Source organism: Temnothorax nylanderi, unplaced genomic scaffold, assembly GCF_030848795.1.
Source record: "Temnothorax nylanderi isolate EJ_2023f unplaced genomic scaffold, tnyl_v1.0 TNYL_tig0434_pilon, whole genome shotgun sequence".
In the NCBI taxonomy this organism is placed as follows: Eukaryota; Metazoa; Arthropoda; class Insecta; order Hymenoptera; family Formicidae; genus Temnothorax; species Temnothorax nylanderi.
Genome location: NW_027249496.1, coordinates 1 through 12,704, shown reverse-complemented (window position 1 = coordinate 12,704; position 12,704 = coordinate 1). Strand labels below are relative to the sequence as shown.

Here is a 12,704-nt window from a genome sequence, read left to right as displayed (position 1 = left end):
CTCGCGGCGCGGAGAGACCCGCGACGACGCGTATAAGGGAGGGAAGCCGACGGCATAGTCTCGCGGCGCGGAGAGACCCGCGACGACGCGTATAAGGGAGGGAAGCCGACGACATAGTCTCGCGGCGCGGAGAGACCCGCGACGACGCGTATAAGGGAGGGAAGCCGACGACATAGTCTCGCGGCGCGGAGAGACCCGCGACGACGCGTATAAGGGAGGGAAGCCGACGGCATAGTCTCGCGGCGCGGAGAGACCCGCGACGACGCGTATAAGGGAGGGAAGCCGACGGCATAGTCTCGCGGCGCGGAGAGACCCGCGACGACGCGTATAAGGGAGGGAAGCCGACGGCATAGTCTCGCGGCGCGGAGAGACCCGCGACGACGCGTATAAGGGAGGGAAGCCGACGGCATAGTCTCGCGGCGCGGAGAGACCCGCGACGACGCGTATAAGGGAGGGAAGCCGACGGCATAGTCTCGCGGCGCGGAGAGACCCGCGACGACGCGTATAAGGGAGGGAAGCCGACGGCATAGTCTCGCGGCGCGGAGAGACCCGCGACGACGCGTATAAGGGAGGGAAGCCGACGGCATAGTCTCGCGGCGCGGAGAGACCCGCGACGACGCGTATAAGGGAGGGAAGCCGACGGCATAGTCTCGCGGCGCGGAGAGACCCGCGACGACGCGTATAAGGGAGGGAAGCCGACGGCATAGTCTCGCGGCGCGGAGAGACCCGCGACGACGCGTATAAGGGAGGGAAGCCGACGGCATAGTCTCGCGGCGCGGAGAGACCCGCGACGACGCGTATAAGGGAGGGAAGCCGACGGACATAGTCTCGCGGCGCGGAGAGACCCGCGACGACGCGTATAAGGGAGGGAAGCCGACGGACATAGTCTCGCGGCGCGGAGAGACCCGCGACGACGCGTATAAGGGAGGGAAGCCGACGGCATAGTCTCGCGGCGCGGAGAGACCCGCGACGACGCGTATAAGGGAGGGAAGCCGACGGCATAGTCTCGCGGCGCGGAGAGACCCGCGACGACGCGTATAAGGGAGGGAAGCCGACGGCATAGTCTCGCGGCGCGGAGAGACCCGCGACGACGCGTATAAGGGAGGGAAGCCGACGACATAGTCTCGCGGCGCGGAGAGACCCGCGACGACGCGTATAAGGGAGGGAAGCCGACGGCATAGTCTCGCGGCGCGGAGAGACCCGCGACGACGCGTATAAGGGAGCGAAGCCGACGGCATAGTCTCGCGGCGCGGAGAGACCCGCGACGACGCGTATAAGGGAGCGAAGCCGACGGCATAGTCTCGCGGCGCGGAGAGACCCGCGACGACGCGTATAAGGGAGCGAAGCCGACGGCATAGTCTCGCGGCGCGGAGAGACCCGCGACGACGCGTATAAGGGAGCGAAGCCGACGGCATAGTCTCGCGGCGCGGAGAGACCCGCGACGACGCGTATAAGGGAGGGAAGCCGACGGCATAGTCTCGCGGCGCGGAGAGACCCGCGACGACGCGTATAAGGGAGCGAAGCCGACGGCATAGTCTCGCGGCGCGGAGAGACCCGCGACGACGCGTATAAGGGAGCGAAGCCGACGGCATAGTCTCGCGGCGCGGAGAGACCCGCGACGACGCGTATAAGGGAGCGAAGCCGACGGCATAGTCTCGCGGCGCGGAGAGACCCGCGACGACGCGTATAAGGGAGCGAAGCCGACGGCATAGTCTCGCGGCGCGGAGAGACCCGCGACGACGCGTATAAGGGAGCGAAGCCGACGGCATAGTCTCGCGGCGCGGAGAGACCCGCGACGACGCGTATAAGGGAGCGAAGCCGACGGCATAGTCTCGCGGCGCGGAGAGACCCGCGACGACGCGTATAAGGGAGCGAAGCCGACGGCATAGTCTCGCGGCGCGGAGAGACCCGCGACGACGCGTATAAGGGAGCGAAGCCGACGGCATAGTCTCGCGGCGCGGAGAGACCCGCGACGACGCGTATAAGGGAGGGAAGCCGACGGACATAGTCTCGCGGCGCGGAGAGACCCGCGACGACGCGTATAAGGGAGGGAAGCCGACGGACATAGTCTCGCGGCGCGGAGAGACCCGCGACGACGCGTATAAGGGAGGGAAGCCGACGGCATAGTCTCGCGGCGCGGAGAGACCCGCGACGACGCGTATAAGGGAGGGAAGCCGACGGACATAGTCTCGCGGCGCGGAGAGACCCGCGACGACGCGTATAAGGGAGGGAAGCCGACGACATAGTCTCGCGGCGCGGAGAGACCCGCGACGACGCGTATAAGGGAGGGAAGCCGACGGCATAGTCTCGCGGCGCGGAGAGACCCGCGACGACGCGTATAAGGGAGGGAAGCCGACGACATAGTCTCGCGGCGCGGAGAGACCCGCGACGACGCGTATAAGGGAGGGAAGCCGACGACATAGTCTCGCGGCGCGGAGAGACCCGCGACGACGCGTATAAGGGAGGGAAGCCGACGGACATAGTCTCGCGGCGCGGAGAGACCCGCGACGACGCGTATAAGGGAGGAAGCCGACGACATAGTCTCGCGGCGCGGAGAGACCCGCGACGACGCGTATAAGGGAGGGAAGCCGACGGACATAGTCTCGCGGCGCGGAGAGACCCGCGACGACGCGTATAAGGGAGGGAAGCCGACGGACATAGTCTCGCGGCGCGGAGAGACCCGCGACGACGCGTATAAGGGAGGGAAGCCGACGGCATAGTCTCGCGGCGCGGAGAGACCCGCGACGACGCGTATAAGGGAGGGAAGCCGACGGCATAGTCTCGCGGCGCGGAGAGACCCGCGACGACGCGTATAAGGGAGGGAAGCCGACGACATAGTCTCGCGGCGCGGAGAGACCCGCGACGACGCGTATAAGGGAGGGAAGCCGACGCATAGTCTCGCGGCGCGGAGAGACCCGCGACGACGCGTATAAGGGAGGGAAGCCGACGACATAGTCTCGCGGCGCGGAGAGACCCGCGACGACGCGTATAAGGGAGGGAAGCCGACGACATAGTCTCGCGGCGCGGAGAGACCCGCGACGACGCGTATAAGGGAGGGAAGCCGACGACATAGTCTCGCGGCGCGGAGAGACCCGCGACGACGCGTATAAGGGAGGGAAGCCGACGACATAGTCTCGCGGCGCGGAGAGACCCGCGACGACGCGTATAAGGGAGGGAAGCCGACGACATAGTCTCGCGGCGCGGAGAGACCCGCGACGACGCGTATAAGGGAGGGAAGCCGACGACATAGTCTCGCGGCGCGGAGAGACCCGCGACGACGCGTATAAGGGAGGGAAGCCGACGACATAGTCTCGCGGCGCGGAGAGACCCGCGACGACGCGTATAAGGGAGGGAAGCCGACGACATAGTCTCGCGGCGCGGAGAGACCCGCGACGACGCGTAAAGGGAGGGAAGCCGACGACATAGTCCTCGCGGCGCGGAGAGACCCGCGACGACGCGTATAAGGGAGGGAAGCCGACGACATAGTCTCGCGGCGCGGAGAGACCCGCGACGACGCGTATAAGGGAGGGAAGGCCGACGACATAGTCTCGCGGCGCGGAGAGACCCGCGACGACGCGTATAAGGGAGGGAAGCCGACGACATAGTCTCGCGGCGCGGAGAGACCCGCGACGACGCGTATAAGGGAGGGAAGCCGACGACATAGTCTCGCGGCGCGGAGAGACCCGCGACGACGCGTATAAGGGAGGGAAGCCGACGACATAGTCTCGCGGCGCGGAGAGACCCGCGACGACGCGTATAAGGGAGGGAAGCCGACGACATAGTCTCGCGGCGCGGAGAGACCCGCGACGACGCGTATAAGGGAGGGAAGCCGACGACATAGTCTCGCGGCGCGGAGAGACCCGCGACGACGCGTATAAGGGAGGGAAGCCGACGACATAGTCTCGCGGCGCGGAGAGACCCGCGACGACGCGTATAAGGGAGGGAAGCCGACGACATAGTCTCGCGGCGCGGAGAGACCCGCGACGACGCGTATAAGGGAGGGAAGCCGACGACATAGTCTCGCGGCGCGGAGAGACCCGCGACGACGCGTATAAGGGAGGGAAGCCGACGACATAGTCTCGCGGCGCGAGAGACCCGCGACGACGCGTATAAGGGAGGGAAGCCGACGACATAGTCTCGCGGCGCGGAGAGACCCGCGACGACGCGTATAAGGGAGGGAAGCCGACGACATAGTCTCGCGGCGCGGAGAGACCCGCGACGACGCGTATAAGGGAGGGAAGCCGACGACATAGTCTCGCGGCGCGGAGAGACCCGCGACGACGCGTATAAGGGAGGGAAGCCGACGACATAGTCTCGCGGCGCGGAGAGACCCGCGACGACGCGTATAAGGGAGGGAAGCCGACGACATAGTCTCGCGGCGCGGAGAGACCCGCGACGACGCGTATAAGGGAGGGAAGCCGACGACATAGTCTCGCGGCGCGGAGAGACCCGCGACGACGCGTATAAGGGAGGGAAGCCGACGACATAGTCTCGCGGCGCGGAGAGACCCGCGACGACGCGTATAAGGGAGGGAAGCCGACGACATAGTCTCGCGGCGCGGAGAGACCCGCGACGACGCGTATAAGGGAGGGAAGCCGACGACATAGTCTCGCGGCGCGGAGAGACCCGCGACGACGCGTATAAGGGAGGGAAGCCGACGACATAGTCTCGCGGCGCGGAGAGACCCGCGACGACGCGTATAAGGGAGGGAAGCCGACGACATAGTCTCGCGGCGCGGAGAGACCCGCGACGACGCGTATAAGGGAGGGAAGCCGACGACATAGTCTCGCGGCGCGGAGAGACCCGCGACGACGCGTATAAGGGAGGGAAGCCGACGACATAGTCTCGCGGCGCGGAGAGACCCGCGACGACGCGTATAAGGGAGGGAAGCCGACGACATAGTCTCGCGGCGCGGAGAGACCCGCGACGACGCGTATAAGGGAGGGAAGCCGACGACATAGTCTCGCGGCGCGGAGAGACCCGCGACGACGCGTATAAGGGAGGGAAGCCGACGACATAGTCTCGCGGCGCGGAGAGACCCGCGACGACGCGTATAAGGGAGGGAAGCCGACGACATAGTCTCGCGGCGCGGAGAGACCCGCGGCGGACCGTGTATGAGCGACCGGAGCGTACGATGGTCTCGCGGCGGTAGACAACGCGACGGGAGCGCCGGACCCCATTGTACCCTTCACTCCCAGCGAACTGGGAGGAGGGTACGGTGTGCTCGTAGACCCTGTACCTCCCCACCGGGCCCTCCCTTCGGTAAAGCCGAAGGTACTGCCCCAGTGGATCGTTGATACAGGGAGCCCTCTCACCACGGCAAGGTGGCACACCACGAGAGGGACATTTTTTACACGCTTAACTTTATCCGTTGTCCTACCTACCCGTATTACAATTTAGTATTTGTTAATCCATACCTCAAAGTGATCACTTGAGATATGGGAAACGTAGAATTGAGAGTTTTAACGTGCGCGATTGGAATTTAATTTGGGATGGGGATTTTCCAATCTCGCACATATGCGAGAAAATATAAAGAAATAGTCCTACTTTGGGCAAATAAACAGATCAAATTATTTTGTATGTTAACTACTTTACAAACCTTCAATTCTGGTCATTAATATAGACCTTACCTTATGAGATGTTTCCGTCGTTTCTTCTGACCAAGATTGAACTCACCTATTGAGTTGTTACTGGCCAAATCCATTTTGGTTCTATGTCAGCCAGAAAATGAGAAGGCGATAAATTCCTTCAATGCCGGCTGATTAACAGCGCCGGTAGACGATTATAATGTTGCGGTCGATTACGAATCGTTGCGATCGTTAATAAGCGCGCGTTAATCATATCGGAAAAAAATAAACAACCACGTTGGATCGTTAATAAAATCTTAATTAAGTGACTTAATTTTGCTTTTAATTTTACAATGATACGCGTAATTAATGTATTCGTCCAAGAATTAATACACAGCAGCAATGGAAAGTAAAACAGAATTATATTATCAAGAAATGAAAGAATTTTATGTTAATCGCGTTCTAATAAAAATCGTCGTGATTATATCTCACAATTAGTCACAAATATCTGGAATTTCAATAGTACAATGTAGAAACACGAGACAACAGAAATTTAAAAATTAATCGATGACTCGATCAATCAATTATTTATTAATGAATGGACAAACAATGTTTGGTATAAAAGTATAAACCGAATCGCGAACCGAACCGCGAACCGAATCACGAATCGTTACTTAATCTCACTTTAGATATCAAGTGAGATATTCAGACTAAATGACGTGAGATCCAAAGGGATTAATAATTTCTCCATATAATTAATATCGCAATCAATATAATGAATTCATCAAGTTCTTACGCTGTAACATTTGTCTTTACAAATTCTTATATACATATTTATATAAATATTTCGTTATTATAACGCAAATTGTTATCAAATTTATATTTATAATATGACATATCAAAAATACATATATCTACGATTATATTATATATTTTAATGTAATAGTAATTGATATGAAAACTATCAATTCTTGAGATAATTCTACATGAAAAATGATTCTGTCCCGCAATAAAATATTCACTGGATCTCACGTTATTTTATTTTGTTTTGTTTATACAAAGCCAAGCTACATATGGATAGACTATAAATATCGTCCAAGACTATAAATACGATTAACACTTTTAGTGTGATCTATATATGTACCTATGTACAATATAAGATTCATGTGGAATATATGCAACGTGAATCAAAATATCTTTTGGTCTTTTTCATTTGTAATGCATGCACATTGAATTTATTAATACATTTTGCTTCTTTGCACCAATTTATGTAATATTTAATCCTGGAGGAATATTTGAATAGGGAAAGAAAGAGAGAGAAAAAAGAAAATGAAGAAAACACATTTAAATTTTCTTATCTATATAATCAATTAATTTACTTTATTTTATTAAACCTATCTGTACTCCATCTACAGATACTTATAGCTTTTATTATTTCTTAATTCCATAATTGTAATTAAACTATCTATTGTCTATCTATAAAACATTATTTTCTATTTATTTCAATTGTATATAAAAAATATAAATATTTTTAAATTTTTATTCTACACGAAAAATAAAAGTCACAAAAAACTTAAATAAATCTTATATTCGAAAAACGTTATAAAACTTTATTTTAGTTCTTTGTCTTTTTCTGTATTTCTTAATAATTTAAAAATAAATTTAAAAAATGTAATTAATGTAATAAATCTAAATAATTGATTTTAATATTGCACAAGAAACTAATATCTTTATATATAATAAAATATACATCACCATCATCGTTACTTATTACTCGTGTCCGAGCGTGGTGACTTCTCTTCATATACATGTGTTGCACACGTAGATTATACACATTGTATATGGGACCTACAGTTTAACGCCGATTCCGAACGGCTATGTTTTTTTCAGAGAAGTGTTCGTGGCAAGAATACTCTTCGGTGGTTTGCCATTGCCTTCCGAGAGGAGAACGAGCGAATATAATTTTTCTAGCTTTACCGGGAATCGAACCCGGGATCCTTTGGCTCAATAGACCAGTGCGCTGTCTACTAGGCCATGCTCGTCCTCAATAAAATATACACAGAGAAAAAATAATGTTGTATCAACAGCATTAGTCTAATTGGAAATAATCTTGTTTTATTTTATTAAAACAAAAGCATAATGTATTGAATTAACAAGATTATTTCCAATTAGACTCAGGCTGTTGATACAACATTATTTTTTTCTCCGTGTATATTTGCCAAATTTAAATAATTGCCTATAAATTTCAGGCGACTGGTATACTTCGCCTGTTCTGCGATACAAATAACATTAGATGCATTAATAAATAATGCATCGACATAACGTATGTGCTTATGGATGCATTCTCCCGTAAGCACAATAATCGATAATAATGATGATGCTCCAGGATTAATTATTTAGCATAGTCTGATCTAGTCTATCCATTTTAGAGCAACGAATTTGTAAGAAGTCGCATTTATCTATAGTACTATTATATGGATACAATACATAAATATATCTAATATAGGTCTCACACAAATTTGTTACCCCATACTATTGTAAAAAATTCGTCACTCACCGATCCGATGCGCAACGGGCGGAGTAATTCGGCCACGTAACTACGATGATACTGTAACAAAAACGAAAGATATAAATTAAAGAGGCGCTGAAAATGATAAATGTTTCAAAAAATACACATAATTTTACGCGCATCTAAATTCGTCTTTCAATTAGATTCACTGATATAATTATCTATTTTCCGGAAAAAATATTTACAAAAATAAATTTTTATAAATTTTTAAATAATTTCTTTTTTTCTAATTAGTTTTAGCTTATCGAAATAAAACTCCGAATAAATGAGGAAAAACTATTAATTTTATGCAGATAAAAGATGATACTTACCCCAAGGTTGCTCCGCCGGGACCCGATGTCTCTCTCAGACCTCCTCCTCCTCTCAGGACGTCAGGCCTCCTTCTTTCACCGCACAGGACACTCGCGAGAAAAACTCGCGGATAATAAACTACAATCGCGCGCGGACTAATTTTAGTAAAAGTCTTTCTCGCGCGATACTGTACGGCACTCCCGTTTAAAAAAGTCCTTTAGTCCGATTACTTGAACGGCACTCCCGAAGCAAACGCGACGAACCGGCTGCGGTTCGTTCATTCAATTAAATCGGCGGACGAGGGTACGTTAGCTTCCCCGTCTTTAGATTTTTATCCAAGCAGAACGAGAGTTTTGTTTGGGTAAAATCCTCGTACTGGGTACTGGGCCTTCCCACCTCGCCAAGGTTGTACCCATGGGAAGGAAGTACTTTACTCTGTAACATAAAAGCAGGTAACATAGATTTTTCGCGCAAATTTGAAGGAGTCGCGACGCCGATTGCCCCGATTCGTTCCGCGTTTCATCACTGCGTTGCAGTCGCGTTAATGGCGACGAAATGTTCGAAGATCTTGACGCGAGATACTGCGCGAATCAAGTGGACAGTTAGTAAAGACACACGCAGTTGATTAAACCACAATTAAGATTAAATATCGTACGCACATTTTACGGGATCGAGCACGTAAATCTCGCGAATGTAAGTAGTGTAAGAGTACTATTAATGCATGCTTTGCACAACGAGGAGTCGCGATTACGCGGCACGAAATACACGAGTCACGAAAATAAGAATATATTCATGAACGAGCGTTGTATGTTGCATCACAGTGTGCCATTACTTGAATCACTTTTACTTGAATCACGATACGCGGATTTCACGTTGTCACTCGGCCCTCTTTCCGCTCTTCGAAAAGAATCGGATATAATCGCACGACAATTCCGGCACAGCACGTTCAAAACACGACACGATTCGAGGTAATGAATGCCATGCACATTCGATAGTCCAAACATATGGCGGACCGGGACGGGACGAGCGATTATCGCCCGCGAATATCATGACGAAACTGCAAATCACTCGATCACAATTCACAATTACCGTACCTTCGCCTCGATATATGATATATGTTTACTATTGTAATACTATACATTTCCGTAGAAAAAGATATGACCTATACAGGACCCAAGAAAACACAAGTATATAATATTTCTGATGTGCCCGTTATAGTGCAAGGTACACATATTGTTGAAATAAACAAAATTAGTTATAGTAACATAATATTAACATGTGTAAATATTGTTATAGGCTCTATTCGATCGTTTGAAAAGCAAGAGGTGCAAGAGGACTCGAACATAATAAGTATGTATAAATATATACGTACAATGGTTAAGGCCATTGCATGTAACAAAATTTTAGTGATAATTGTAAGGCCGTAAGAAGATGACCAATCATAATCGAGTATTCTCCTTATGGTCGAAAAATAAGATAGTGATTGGTAAATTTTCTTACGGTCTTACGGTTATAACTACAACTTTTTTACGTGCAATGGTTTTTATTAATAAAGTAGTAGCAACATGCATTATTTACATGTTATCTATACGATATATTATTACTTAGGTATAGTATATACAATATATTATTCGTTGCATTGTAGAATACCTGAAGAATTAATACAGAAGCAAGCAAAGTCTAATTTAATGTTAGAAGACGTGAAACAACGGATAACCAATGTAGAAGAAGTTTTGAGGAGCCGCGCCCCTGTTTCAATATAATATATGTATGTATGTATGTATTCTTAAGCATGATTCGAATATATCGACAAGAGCATGCAAACTGTTTCTTGATTTGAATTCATTTTCTTAAATTATAAATACTATAAATTTATCGTTGTATCCATGCACATTTTACTATTAACAAGTTTCATTAATAGAAAAATAATATTAGTATTACTATTAATGAGAGAACATATTTAATGAGAAAAATAAAATCTTCTCTAAGAATATAATAATTAATTCGGCGGTTATATATGAAACATGTGGTAATCGTTATGGACTTACTGCCAAAACCACTGGTTCCGGAAACTGCTAAGAAAACCTGGGATTAATTTCGTTCCTGCAACGGTAGCTCCCAACTTTCAACTAGACGCCGAATTAGACGTCGCGGACAGATCTCACGAAAACCGACGAGAAATTACTCATCACAATCATCTGACGTGAGGGACAGCGATAAGGCCCATCGCCGAGGCAGCAATCGCGATCACGAACGTGGAAAAAACACGGTGTTCAGCATAGCCTTTCACAAATATTTACCGCGGAAAGAAATTTAGGAACAAGCAATTTCGCGACTTTTGACTCGTAGCTGACGATATAATGCTCTTGAGGATATAACTCCTAAATCGGAACTATTTTCTCGAATACATTCGCGACTCAGTAAAACGCAGATGTCAAATTTCACGAGTAGAAAGTTAATATTCGATCACTAGCTTAGCATCTTTCAATCAAATCTTTGTATTTTTATTTAGAATAAAAAATTCTTATTGTACATTATAAAAATTGGCGATAATTTCGCTATTAAAGAAGAATAAAATAAAAAATTTTAAAAATATATATTTAATAACGTTTTAATTTAGAAAAATTTGTGTATATACGCGTGTTTCCATTTCGTGTAACCCAGATTACACAAATTAGACTTACAATTTGTATACAATTACATTTTATACAATTTTATATACAATAAATGTAATGCTTTGTACATAATTCTTAAGTTTATATTATTGCACTTTATAGAAATAAATTTAAATTTCTTAAAATTATAAATACATTAATTTCTTTTTGTCGTCAAATCATCCCTCCCGCATCCTTACCTATCCATATCCTTACCTACCCGATTTTTATCTAGTTTTTACCAGTATTTCTACCTACCTACATGAATAATATTCCTACCTACCCGTGTCTTATCTAGTATTCCTATAATCACGATCGCGATTATCGAAAATTAGAAAAGTGCGCGCGAATATCGTTTTAAATCAGAAACCGTTTTAGGAGTTTTTATGGGGAGTTTAATTTTTAATTTACGCGAAATTAATTCGGATTTAAGTCAGATTAGTTCTAGACGGCATTTTTCCGTCTCTGATTACGCGCAACCGCACGTATACAAGGAAAACCTTACCATTACCATGTACCTTTACAAATTGATTGGTGTTATACACAACCTACCTTGATCCTCTTCGTCTTCTTTCTTCTGGCCAGAGTGCTCACCTTTTGTAGCACTTGGCCGTATTCTGACTTCATACAGTCAGATATCGCAAGGAGGAATACTCCTTCTGCTGCCGGCTAATCATCGCCGGCACTAAGCGTAAGGTTTTACGCTTTTGTACGATGCGCGAAACACGAACGCGCCGCGAAGAGGCCATCACAATAATTAAATCAATTAAATACGAAATTAACAATTAACAACAACAATATAATTTCATTAGCACATGAATTAATTTCGCATTTATAATATATATCCGGTAATTAAAATAAATATCTGATTGGAAACAAATTTAAATTTGAAAAGTTTTTTACGTCCACAATGTTTTAATTCGATCGCGATTATAAAATATATGTATATTAAACTTTTAAATATATAAAACTGTATAATAAGAACAATAAATTTTAATTAAAAATAAATGAATGAAAATTGCTAGACGCGCCATTTCAACAGAGATTTTCATCGATTCGAACGATTCGTTGCTGAATCTCATCTCAAAAGCATGCAGAGATGAGAAATTTAGATAAATGACGTAAGATCCGGAAAGGGTAATAAATTTCCCTACACAATTAGAATTGATAAAAATATCATATAGTTTGTAAATTATTAAAATTATTTTTCGTATAATATATTATTTTACAATTATTTTAAGTGAATGAACTGATTGACTCAAAAATTATTACTAAAAAAAATCTTCTATTTTATAACAACATATATATGGATCTCACGCCAATTACATTACTACTTAACTGGTATAAAATCCAGTTATCAATCACTATATATGAATAAGCTACAACAGTTTAGGCTAAAGTAAATGCGTTAAAATAAGTTAATAGTTAATGTAAGCATGTACCTTTATGAAAAGCTAGATCAATAAATTTAATGAAATATATTATGCGATATATATATATATATAATATCTTTTTATGGTTCGGTAGATGTCAGTACCATTTCGGAGACGTAGTGATACATATCGGGACTTTGTCACATATTGGGTCCGACCCGGTATTTTTTATATTTGCCATAGATAATTA

At 47.0% G+C, this 12,704-nt stretch overlaps 1 long non-coding RNA gene across 1 annotated transcript; it reads left to right on the top strand.

Moving 5' to 3' along the window:
* The first annotated feature begins 8,087 nt into the window (after positions 1–8,087).
* On the top strand, positions 8,088–10,083 carry LOC139782698 (uncharacterized). Its single transcript, XR_011720947.1, has 3 exons — positions 8,088–9,651; positions 9,724–9,777; positions 10,073–10,083. It is a non-coding gene; the product is annotated as an uncharacterized lncRNA (long non-coding RNA).
* Positions 10,084–12,704: the final 2,621 nt, after the last annotated feature.